Source organism: Myripristis murdjan, chromosome 4 (assembly GCF_902150065.1).
Source record: "Myripristis murdjan chromosome 4, fMyrMur1.1, whole genome shotgun sequence".
Lineage (NCBI taxonomy): Eukaryota > Metazoa > Chordata > Actinopteri > Holocentriformes > Holocentridae > Myripristis > Myripristis murdjan.
This window is the reverse complement of record NC_043983.1, coordinates 34,985,425-34,998,137: the sequence shown is the minus strand read 5'-3', so window position 1 is coordinate 34,998,137 and position 12,713 is coordinate 34,985,425.

Below are 12,713 nucleotides of genomic sequence, written 5' to 3'. Positions count from 1 at the left end.
TTTTTTTTTTTTTTTTTTATCCTTTTGGGAATCCTGGCAAATTCATCTGCTCATTTATCAATTTTGTTAAAGGAAAGTGACAGTAAACAAGTCTAATTTTTCAACCGTCTCGCCATTCTTGCTCACATTTTCCTGTTGGCAGTGTTGGAGCGTGACGTCAGAGGAACATGGCTGACATGTGGATATGGTCTGAGCTACACCCTGATACCAACAGAAGAGGCCTGACATCAACAAAAATCACTTTCAAGGAGGTCCAGCTACACAACACCCGTATGTGCATGTGTATTATATTTACACTGATGTTCAAACTACAGTGTTGATTAATGTGCGTTATTATGGATGAATAAGTAAATAACTACATATATAATTAAACTGACAGGGTAGATGTTGTTGTGTGTCACACAGAGTCATGATTCATTTTTCTGCACATTATCACGTGTTTGTATCCTGATGGACCAAATTTCTAAATCTTGGTCTCATCCTGAGCAGTGACTCGAGGGTTTCAGCTTCCAGGTTTTCCAGAAAAAAAATGTCTTTTCTGTCCAAACTGTTTTGGAACAAAAACCTTTCCCAAGAGTCACGTTTCTTGCATTTAAATCTGATCCAGATTTTAATCAAAGTGTAATATTGATCGTGTATTGGTCAACCACCCCCAACCCCCCTCCTGCTGTTTCATCTCACCTGGCTGGAGCTTCCTCCGCCTGAACCTCTTCAACCTCCCAGCACTCCTGTCCATATGCTCCCCGCCTGCAGTGTACTGTGTGTGTGTGTGTGTGTGTGTGTGTGTGTGTGTGTGTGTGTGTGTGTGTGTGTCTTGGCGGGGGGTTGCCGTGGCAGGACGTCCCGGCTCGACCCTCCATGTGGCGGCAGGAGGCGCAGCGGCCAATCAGACGGCCCCGCACTGACTGATGGCTCATTATGTGGCGTAACGAGGCGGTCGTTATCTGAGCTCAGCCAATCAGAGCGCTGGAAGAGGAGCTGGTCAGTCTGTAGAGAGTGAGGTTATATATTTTGCTTTTAAAAAGCCACTTCTGTTATTTTTGTATTGAAGCTGCTGATAGTTGATATTTTGTGTCAATATTCAGTATCTTTTAATATAACCAACTGATTTAATGCCTCAATAATTCAAAGTATAGCTTCTTGTCAGGGTGAAAAGTATCTGATACACCATCATGAGAAACTAAAACTAAAACTGAGCAGTAAAACCATCAAGCTCAGGGATTTCACTGCAGCTCTCAGGGCAAATTTGGATCGGAGCTTTCAGACGCCACAGATCAGAATTGGGTAAAAAAAAAAAAAATCAAAAATAAAGTCTGTGTCGGGTGTGAAAGGGAAAATCAAAAACTGGGAGACTTTCAGCTGCAGTGTGAACGCACCCCTATGTAAAAGCTAATTGGTTAGACGCACATTTAAATAAAACTCCAAAGATCCTAAAAAGAAAGATCTCTGATTCTGTTCTGCCCAGCGATGACAGAATGACATCACAGCTCATCCTGATGCTTTCAGACGAGTAAACGACCAGCGAGGAGGACGTACGGCGGCGTATTAGTGCCACTGTAGGAGAAGCAAAGACACACAAATATATATATATATATATATATATATATATATATATATATATGTATGTGTATGTGTATGTATATATATATATATATATATATATATATATATATATACATATATACACACACACACACACACACACACATATATACAGGTATATGTATATATGTGTGTGTGTGTGTGTGTGTGTGTGTGTGTGTGTGTGTGAATAAATATGGAGGGTAATATTCTGAGAAAAAACTAAATTTGTATGAGGAAAAACTCACAAATTCATAAGTGGAAAAAAAAATTCTCATAAATTTACCACTTTAATCTCAAGGAATGTCTTTTTTTTTGTTTTTTTTTTTCCAACTTTAATCTTGGAAATTCTGAGGTTTTTTTCTCTGAATACTACCACCCCCCACCCCCATCTCTCACTTTCTTTTTTTCCTTCAGTGGCCCTAACATGCCGGTGTAGGGAAGGGACACAGTTTTTAGTTTTTATAATTTTTTTTTAACTGCATGGCTGTCATCATCACCAGTCCCTCAGTAATTCCTGCTCGCAGAGCTGTGGCTGAATCGGTTTCGCAACGTGAGATACGCGCCTGCCAACATTACCCACACACCCCTCGCCGCGCGTCCAGCACTGATTGAGTTTTGGCTCGGCCGCCTTGAGGAGGATCCTCTTCTGGGAACGGCGTCCAACATGTTTCTGCCCATCAATGGAAACATTTGGAAGCATGACCAAAGGCGTCGTCCCGGTCCAAGCCGGTCCCAGCAGGGGCCTGTGGGGCCCCTCAGGACCTCCGCAGCTTCTCCGCTGCCCCGCTGCTATTGTGCACAGAAAAAAAACCCACACAAGTTGTTGATCTCACGTGGGCGATAAGAGACAAAACAAAACACAAAAAAAAAAAAAAATGAGGACACGCTGCACGTCGACTGTGTTTGTGGGATTCAGCTGGAGGACATGCAGCCTCGCAGGCTCTGTCTGCCAGCTCCGGCCTTTTGTTAAAGCCGGAGCACAGACACAGGAAAACCGGCGACGACATCTGATTGTCTTTGTGTTTTATTTATGAAATCACCTCATTCTTACTTTAAAAAGCCAAACGCATCACAGAATCTGATCCCCTATTGAATATGTGTCTTATCTGCTGCTGTGTTTTATGTTAATTGTTCCATATGGATTTCAGTTGTGTTTTTTTTTTTTTTTTTAGGTCCTATTTGTTTGCTTTGTTCTACTTCCCATTTTAAGCTGCCAAAAAATCCCATTTAACTCCGCTGATATGCAATAGATTATTCAGTCTGTGGGTTTTGAACAGGTGTGGGGCGTCGCTGTGCTTTACATCTAAAAGTATTTCCTTATTATTATTATTATTATTATTATTTATTTCAGTGGAGAGCTTCACCAGAGATAGTCGCTATAGGGGGAGATGTTCCACCTCCAAGAACATGTGTTTCCACCTCCAGGGGGCGCCATAGAGGCTAAACTTTTCCAGAAAATCAGCTCTCTAAATGATATTATTTATTTTTTCCTGTGCGTCGGTGGAAACGAGCAGCCGCTGCTTCAGAAGCTCCACATTTCTCTGAGCTCAGAGGAAGGAAACGTGGAACATTTAGGAAGCAGATGATTGGTTCTCCTGTGGTTCTGCAGCCAGTCAGCAGCACAGAGCCTCAATGCCAGTGCTAATCTGCTCACACTCACAGCATTTTACAGCCATGGATTATAATTTCAGTTTATAATCCTGTCTGCAGCAGAAATATGGACAGGAACAGTCCAGTTACTGATCAATATCTGGATCAAATGGACTGATCAGTTTAGAGCATTGAGCCCCACTGACCCACACAGATTCTGCTCTGTTTAGCTCAGTGCTGCCCCCGCTGGACACAACACTGACCTGCAGGCTGTTTAGCTCAGTGCTGCCCCCGCTGGACACAACACTGACCTGCAGGCTGTTTAGCTCAGTGCTGCCCCCGCTGGACACAACACTGACCTGCACTGACGGTGGACGAGGCTCAGATTTAAATCTCTGCAGGTTTTGAGGTAACCTGAACTTTAAAGGGAAAGTCCACCCTAAAACTCTTTAAATTCTTTCTCCTTTCAGTGTGTTGGTGTGTATTTCTTCTCGCTGTGGATGGTATTGATGTTGGCCTTCAGAAGCTGTTACTGATGGCGTCCCGCTGCGTGTCCGGCTAGCTGCTGGTCTCAGTTGCTGTGAGCAGCCGGTGGAGCTCGGCCTCCTCTGGGTGTCTGGTGTTTCTGTGCACACACAGGCGGCCGCAGTGTAAACACACAGCGAGCTGCAGCGCCGGGCCAAATAAGGCGAGCTCAGCGCCGACCTGTTCCCGCTCGCTGATTCTGCTCTCACAGGAACTCACAGGACCTCACGGCGGCCGACAGGAGAACAGCGCTCTGCTGTGTGGACATGAGACGGGAGACGGTCGATTCCCGCTGAGAATAATCTCACGCTCACTGCTCAGGTTTTGTTTTTCTTCAAACAAGATTTCCTGATTTCACCAAAACGGCTTTCTGCCTGTTTCATATTCCTGCCTTTCCGTCATAAACACACAACAAAACCAAAATCTACATCTTTCAGTCTCATGTTCAGAGACCCAGGCTTGTTTCTCTTCAGTCTGCCTTTGGGATGGAGATAATCCCACTCGTTTCCAGTGCGACTCAAGTTGTTTCCAGAATTTGTTTTTGGAAAGAAAAGAAAGCTGAGTTTTCAAAGGAAATCGTCTCTGTGTGGATGTGGAGTTTATTTCCAGCCCCCGACAGATTTAAACTTGTTCAGCTTCAACACTCAGACCATCATCAAACACCAAGACTCTCTCTCCAGGAATACAAACATGTCTGCTGCTATTACTACTATTACTTCAAGTGATAATATCACATATTCAAACATTTAAAAAAAAAAATCTGCTTGTTAAAATTAATCTACTGAGTGTTTAAATCTTGTTTTCCTTCAATCAAGCTCAAAAACCTGCCAGTGAGATGAGATAATCCCAACTTGTTTACACAATTTTCTTCAATCAAGTGTCATTTTCTTCATCCCAGTACAGCTGATCTGCCTTCTTCCGCCTCGTTTCAACAGATTATTACCTGTTCCCAGAAAAGATCCCGAAAAAAACAAACTGGATTCAAGTGGGATTATCTCGTCTCACTGGCAGATTTTCTTTGGCAGCGTATTCCAACAGTGTTTCCTCTTAATAACAAAAGACTAAAATAACTTTGACAGAAGTTACGGTCAGTCTCCATGTTGTCTTGTCAATCATTTTGTGAGAGCAGCATTCTCTGTTTTCCTGTTTTCTCTCCCCGTCAGGACGGAAGCGGCTCGCTCTCCGGCTGCTGGCTGACTTTGGGTTTTTTCGTCTCGTTGTGGCGGCGCGGTGCGGCCCAACGAGGCGAGCGGGCCGGGCCGAGCCTGACCCCGTTCAGCCGAGTAATGAGTCCCGCAGGCGGAGGCGAGTGTGTGCGGCGCTGATGGGCTCTAATGGGAGGCAGGCAGAAGGGCGGCTCTCAGCCCTAATAGAGCTGACTGCGCTCGTTTGACAGCGCTCGTTAATTATCTCATTTAAACACTTATTACCCAGCAGCTGTCAACTTATATGAGCAACAGGGGGCCGCAGGAACAAAGACTGTGCGCTCGTCTGGCAGCCCGAACCTCCGAGAGCCTCAAACCTCTCAGACCGGACCGCGGCCGGGGGCGGGGCCTCCCTGCAGGCTGCAGCGATCTCATTGGCTGATTTGAGCCTCAGCGGGAGAAGCCAAAGACGTTTCATTGAGAACACAAACCATGACCAGTTCACGCGGTGGCCGGTTTTTATTGGATAATCCAGTTTCCCAGCAGGAAGTGAACATCACACGGGAAGTGAAACGTGAACCAGCTGAGGTGTCAGCTGTCTGTGAGCGGGCGTGAGAGGAATCTGATGGGATAATTTCTCATTTCGATCCATTTCCTCTGCAGAGAAGCCTTCCTTCTTACCTGGAGAATCCTCCATTAGAACAGCAACCCACCAAGGTGAGACACACCTGGCTGTTAAAGGGGACGGGAGACGGCCTCTGATTGGTTCACTGCATGTTACGCCCAAAACACAGCCAGGATTAATTAAAGCAATAAGCCACCGGAGGCCGTGGGTTACCGGTTTACCTTCTCTGCAAAGGATCTTCACTACGCCGATGAAAACATGTTGGCTGGAGATAAACTCCACCAGAAGGCCACATGAAGGCCAACATAACCACTGAAACCACTGGGTTCACCTTTCCCATTTTCCACAATGGCAGAAAGCCGACGGAGAGCCTGCTTTAGCTCCATGTTGGTGATTGTTTTAAATTCAACAGCCAGATCTTTCTCAGCGAAGCGGCTCTGAAAACAGCGAACACACCACATCGTCCGTTTAGCGGTCGTGGCTCCGTTTCTTCACTTTTCCAGCTCTTCAGGTTCTCTCTCTTTCATTTCAGCGTATCCTCTTTCTTTTTTCTCCTCCTCCTCCTCCTCCAGTTGATCTCCTTCCCCCGATCAGCCCGGCTCAGCCCACCCTGCAAATCAAAGTCTACGACAAAACCTGACATTTTGACGTAATCTGCAGGCTGGACATTAACGGGCCTCAGTACTGAAACTGAAACAGGTGAGTGTTTTACAACGGCTTTGAACGCAGCTCAGCCAATCACAGTCGAGGACCAGACCTATCTATTTTATAATGAGGAGACTCAGGAAAAGTCTTTTGAACCAACTGCTCATTTTTTTAAAACGGCAAAAGTGGACTTGGACACGCCCTGAACGCACCTGCAGACCAGGAGCTCACATGGATTAAATAAAGCCCAAAGTCACGTCTGATATTCAGTCCCCAGATGCTACGGCTGTTTTAATAAAAAAATTCTGATTTTATTTCTGTGCACAAATAAAACAGAGCAGCAGAAAAACAAAAAAAGAAGGAAGACGTGCAGGTGAGATTAACAAAAAAAAAAGAAGAAAAAACTGGAGGCTTAAAGAGGAAAAAAAAGGCACCTTCAGAATTTTTATTTTTATTTTTTTGCTTTTTGTTGTTTAGTATTTTGCTATTTTGTTATGGTTTTCATTGGACGGTTACTATTTTTAACGTGGATAATTTTTTACTTTATTTATTTATTTATTTTTACTTTTTTGAAACTTATTTATTCTTTACATTTGGCTTGTTTTTGTATTTTTGTCCTCCATGTTGATTAAAAAAAACTACCTGTTTTGATTTTTTTGCTTTTTAAAACTTATTATTATTTTTATTTTTTTTATTTTTTACTCTTTACATTTGCCGTATTTTTGTGTTACTAATATTGTGTGATTTTTAATGATTGCTTGTGTTTATTGTTGTAGTTTTTGCTGATGGGGATCCAAATAAAGAATAAAGAAGAAAAGAATAAAGAACAACGAGCTGTAAGCGTCGGTGGCTGAACCTGCCACAGTGCCGTCGGCTCGTTTTTCTGCCTCCGTGTCGCCGCTCGGTGACACTCGGTTTGTCCCGGCGAGCGACGCCAGGGCGGGGAAACAAAACGAACTGTTTAGAGGGGGACAAACTCGGGCTAATGACGGTAATTAAAAGCACTTATTAATGAGCGCGTGTTTCTCTGGTGACACGCTGGAAGTCCCCGACGATATTAACCGCTATTAATCTGCGCTAATCAGGCCTGTCGCCCGGCGCAGCCACCGTCACAGCGGTTAGCATGGAGCGCTAATCACGGGGGCCGCCATATTGCCGTCCCCGGCGAGCAGGTGGTGCTCGTCACAGCGATGACTGATGACTCTGAGGCGGCGGCGTGGCCCCGGAGGCACGGCTCCGCCCGGCCCTCCTCCCTCCTCCCGCTACAATTAAGAGCTCAAATATGGCCGATCCACATCGGGTTTCCGCGCTGTGGGGAACGGCTGACCCGGAGCGGCGGCTGGGAACCTGCAGGGCACGCGGCGCTCTGAGAACAAGCCGCCGTGGCTCCGCTCCAGATCCAATTTAAATATTTTAAATAGGTCCGCCCGTTTAAAGCGGCTTTAGCCCGCAGCTAGAATTGTTTAACATTAATGGCCGACATATTTTATGTTCCCCTCTCAGCCGTGAGGCGCCGGGCGGCGGCGGCGGCGCACTTCATTTAATCAAAATCAAGAAATCCAGAAGTCCGTTCGTATCGTTCTGCGGGATGAGCAGAACATACCCACATATGGAAATCTGGTCTGTTGGTTTCATGTCTGACAGAACTCGGCGGTTTCCTCATGAGAAAACTTGTGTTTGATGTCGGTTTTGGTGTTTTAATCTGAAAAGCTTTTCTCTACAACGTCTGCACTAACATTTGCATCGTCTGAAAATGTGGCTCCAGACTGCTGCTGTTGTTCACATGGACCGTGTTTATTATTTTACATCTTAAAGTCCCAGTGAAACAGCATTTTCAGAGCAGCTTGCCTCTGTAATCTGAAATATTTCAGATTACAGAGGCTGGAGCGGGACACTTAGGATAAAAACAGACAGTTTGATTTGTTGTTATTCAAAGATCTGTGCTAAAATCAGATTTTTTTTTTATCAACTGGGGTTAATTCAAACCTTCAGAAAATGACACTAATAAAAATTATTACCCAAGATTCTTGTTGACTGCCTAAATAGCCCTTTAAATAAAATATAATCTCCCCCCACACCCAAAAAGCAAAAAGACAAACAAACAAAATGGTGTTAATCCTGTATTTCGAGACATTAAACAAGTGAATGAATGAACTGAATGCAGTTGAACTGAACCCAAAGAGAACAGGAGGGTTCAGTTCACCCACTGGTGCAAATAACACTTTGATAAAACAAATGAAAGATAGAAAAGAGAAACTGGAACGCTGCTTTAATGCAATTCAACGCAGGGTGTCCTCTGTTTAGCTGCACCCAGTGAAAAGCTGCAAAGGTGTGCAGACACTCTGACGACTACACAACATAGATAATTAGAAAATAAAATTATTTTTTGTAAAAACATGGAAGGAAAAAGGTCATTTTTCTCTTCACTGTGACGTTCTGGCTCCAGCAGGCAGCCGGGAAACACTTTTCTGTCCCTGCTGAAGTCGACGGCGTCACGTTTGCATCGCCATGCGACCTTACGGCTCCGTTTCATATTCAAACGGCGAGTAAACAGAAACCTGGCCGGCGACGGGGCATCTGCAGATCAGATTTCAGACTTGGGCCCGCACCGGCCCTCATTACCGCCTGGCTCTGCTGCCTCGCCGCCGCGGCCAGCTCCTGCAAACCAGCCGCCGCCGCCGCCCTGCCCTCCGACCTGGGGGACAGACCGCGGGACGGAGCCAGAGTCAGGGCAGCTCTCCAGGCGTCCCAGGCCGAGCCAAGCTTTCTTTCGGGCCACTGCCCCTGAACCGCACGCTACACGGTGAACAACAGCGCGTTAACGGGAGCGCCCCCCCCCTCCCGCCCGCGGCTCGCCCCTCGCTTTGAGCCTCAGCTGCCTCTTCATTGTTGCTGTTGTTGTCTTTTGGTTTTTATTTGTTGCGGTTTAGCCACCAGTGACACTGGAGAGGTAACAAGAGTGTGAGCAGCAGGGGAAGGGAGATAAAAAAACAAGAGGTGCAATATGCTTGGTGGAGGATTGGATTAGGCGGGCAAACAGAGCGGGGCCGGCGGAGCGCGGCGTGCCAGGCGAGCTTCTCCGGCAGCGGGACAATGACGGTCCTCTCCAGCAATATTAGGACGCTTCCATCCTCTGGGTTTTGGATATGAAAAGGTGCTTTGTTGGGTAGCGGCGGTATCAGGGCCTGCAGAGGGGCCGGATAATTCGCTCTCGGGGGAAGGCGTCCCCGCGGCAGGCCGGCGCGGCTGCCAGGCTGCTCCGCTTGTCTGTTAATCTGCGCTCGCTGGGAAACGGGAAAGACGGACGGACGCGGTGCCAAGCCGAGCGCGGGGCCGGCTGCAGATGGCAGCGCTGCCACCGCGCGCCGCCGTCTCCGCTCCCAGACCCTCTGCTTGACTTCCAGCTCCAGCCCGGCTTCCAGCGCTCTGCCTCCTCGCCGTCTCTCTCGAGATGTTTTCAAGTTGCAGCTTTCAGATCACAAATCTGTCAGGCGTCGTAATTTCATTCACACATTAGGCCACAGACCCACATTTGATAGGATTTTGTTGATGTTTTGGTGACACACTTCACGCTTTTACAGATAAATGGCAGAACTGTGTACAAGGGAAGAGTTAAACCTCGTCATTATTATGCATCTTCTAATTGAAACAGTTTCTGGTAAATTAAATTATATCATATCACACTCTTCCTCCTCTCTGGATCCTCCTCAAGGACCCCTGGAGGTCGCAGGACCCCACTTTGAGCACCGCTGACCTGCTGGCATCGAGCCACAGCTCTGAATTTCACGCACACACACTTTGAGAGACGAGCCGCCGCCGCCGCCGCCGCCGCCATCGCCGTCCAGCAGAACAAAAAGAAAGCAGCGCAGACTGTAAATCTGAGCGGAGTGCTCCAGATAAAAGCCGGCGATGCGATGTGATGTGAACCCAGGAGAGCGCGGCCAACGCCGGGAATTACAGCCGCAGCAGAAGTGGCATGTTGGAGCCTGGAGTCAGACATCTGCTGGGGGGTTGGTCAACATATGTTTCCACAGCGCTGCTGCGTCCCCACAAAGACAGAGAGGAGGAAAAAAAATCTGATGTACGTCCAATTAAAGGCCTTGAAAATAAAACAGCTCGAAACAAACAAACGGGAATAAAACAGCATCAGTTTTCACATTCTGAGTTTAGATCCGTGGAGGAGAATCCTCTGGTCTGGACGGAGAGCGGCGGCCGCTCGGCCTCGAGGTCACGCCGGCCGCCGCTCCGGTGGTTTCATGTTCATAACCCAGCATCACTCACACTGCATCGTCCACAGACACCTCAGTATCTTCCTGTTTCTTAAAATGATTATTAGTCTCTCATTTCTTCATCGTTCTCTTTACACAAAGGCACGACTGCTGCATATCAACATCACACATCACCCTGCTTTAAAAAGACGATAACCCTACAAAAAAAAAAAAAAAACATGGATCAGTGTGGCTCTCAGTGGAGAGTTTTTGTGTCCCAGGACGTCTAAATGCTTTCTCCATCCTGACAAGAATTCATTTTTGCGTGCTTCTCTGTATGGATGCAGAAGAAAAATCCTGAATTATGGTTTGTCAAAGTGTCGGTTTGATTTATTTCTGAAGCTCGGAAAATTAGGCAAAATATACGGATTAAATTAAATAAAGGGTCCTGAATATCAGCTGCTTCAGTCCAGAAAGATCGACATCAGCTCTCAAACGCCTGACCTCCCCCCCTACACACACACACACACACACACACACTCATCACACACACACCACACACACACACCACGCGTGACATTTTACAACCTTTCAAGTGCATATCATCACAGTGCAATGCGACTGGTATAATGCGGTCAGATGTGTGTGTGTGTGTGTGTGTGTGTGTGTGTGTGTGACTCCATCTCTGCGCGGTGTGTGTCTGGGGTAAACAGTGGGCCGGCCGGTCGGCTGGCTGGTCGGCCGCTCATCCCAGCGTTAAACTGGTTAGCGCGGCGATGTGATTCCCAGTGGCAGAAGGCTCGGCCTGGCTGAGCCTCACTGCGGGACGATCACATTAATTATGCTAAACAGCCGTAAAGCGAGAAGAGGGGGTGGGGGGTGGGGGGCTCCCTGAGAGAGGCGGATTCAGGGCCCGGCGGTCACCGATGACGGCCGGAGGTGACGGCTGGTGGGAGCTCAGGTCAGGATGTTTTTTTTTTTTTTTTTTTGAAAGGCCTCGGAGGAGAGGAGCTCGTCATGCCCTTTGGAGAGGAAGAAAGTGTTGTGGCATCTTCCAGCTTGTTACATAAAAAAAAAACATGTTAAACAATGTGTTTTTGTTGGATTTACATAACTGTAGGTACGAGAGGAACAGCAAAACTGAAGGGAAAGAGAAAGGAGCCTGAAGGGAAATGATACCAAAGCTTCCTCTGATACTGCAAAGTAGATTTATATGGCGGCATATCAGGGCCATTGTAGTGGGGGGGGGAATTATGGTGTGACGGAGCAGGGTTAAAAAAAAAAGTCCAAAATTTATGAGAAAAAGAATAAAAAAAATTCTGAGATTATAAAGTCACATTTAAAAGAAAAAACTCGGAAAAAAAACATTTTTTTTTTTTTGTTTTGTTTTTTTTGTTTTGTCTTTTTACTTGGCTTCACTTTGCCGCTGCTTGCTGTGTATCAGGCCGGCAGCTGATGACCAGCAGTGTAAGAAAATCTATTTTCCCATGTTTTTTTCTTGTGATGCAATGTTGTAATCTCTGAGTTTTCTTTTTTTTTCAGAAATTTTGCGATTTTTTTTTTTTTTTGTAAATTACCACTTTAATCTCGGAGGATATATATATATATATAGATAGATAGATAGATAGATAGATAGATAGATAGTTAGATAGATTTTTTTTTTTTTTTTTTTTGGTAAATTTCTGACTTTAATCACATTTAACGTGAGTTTTTTTTCCTCAGAATATTACCCCTTCTCCCCTGGCTCTGAAATAATTTTCTCTCCACATTGGCCCTAATATGCCATCATATATGTATAGATAGATAGATAGATAGATAGATAGATAGATAGATAGATAGATCAAGTGGCTCCGCAGACGTTTCAGACCTGAAACAGCAAGGCTAAAATTCAAATATGGAAAGAAGAGAAAGAATGAAAGATGAACAGAGAAAGAAGTGGAGAAAGATATTGTGGTTTAAATCGGTATGAAAGCAGGAAAGAAAGAAAGTCTGAGCATTTTTATGGACGATGACGTGCAGGAGGAGGTGAGCTTTCTCACAGCGTGATAATATGATGGCAAAGTAAAAATTCACATTAAAAAAACTGCTTTGGAAACTGTTTTGAAACGACATCAGAGAGACGTCCATGTCCTGATTTCACCAAACGCCGCGAGAGGAGAGGCGGCAGCGGCGGCGAGCTACAGACGCCGTCCCCACTTCAGCTTTTTGGCGCCGGATTCACACGGAATTTCAACGTCGGTGACATCAAAATGTCTGCCGGGAAGAAAGACGGGGAGACGATGAAAAAAAAAAAAAAAACGGATGGTAGCACTGCTGCACGGCAGACTGCAAAATTTACACCTCTGCTGCATGAGAGGAAGCGAGAGAGAGACACAGACAGCCAACAGAGAG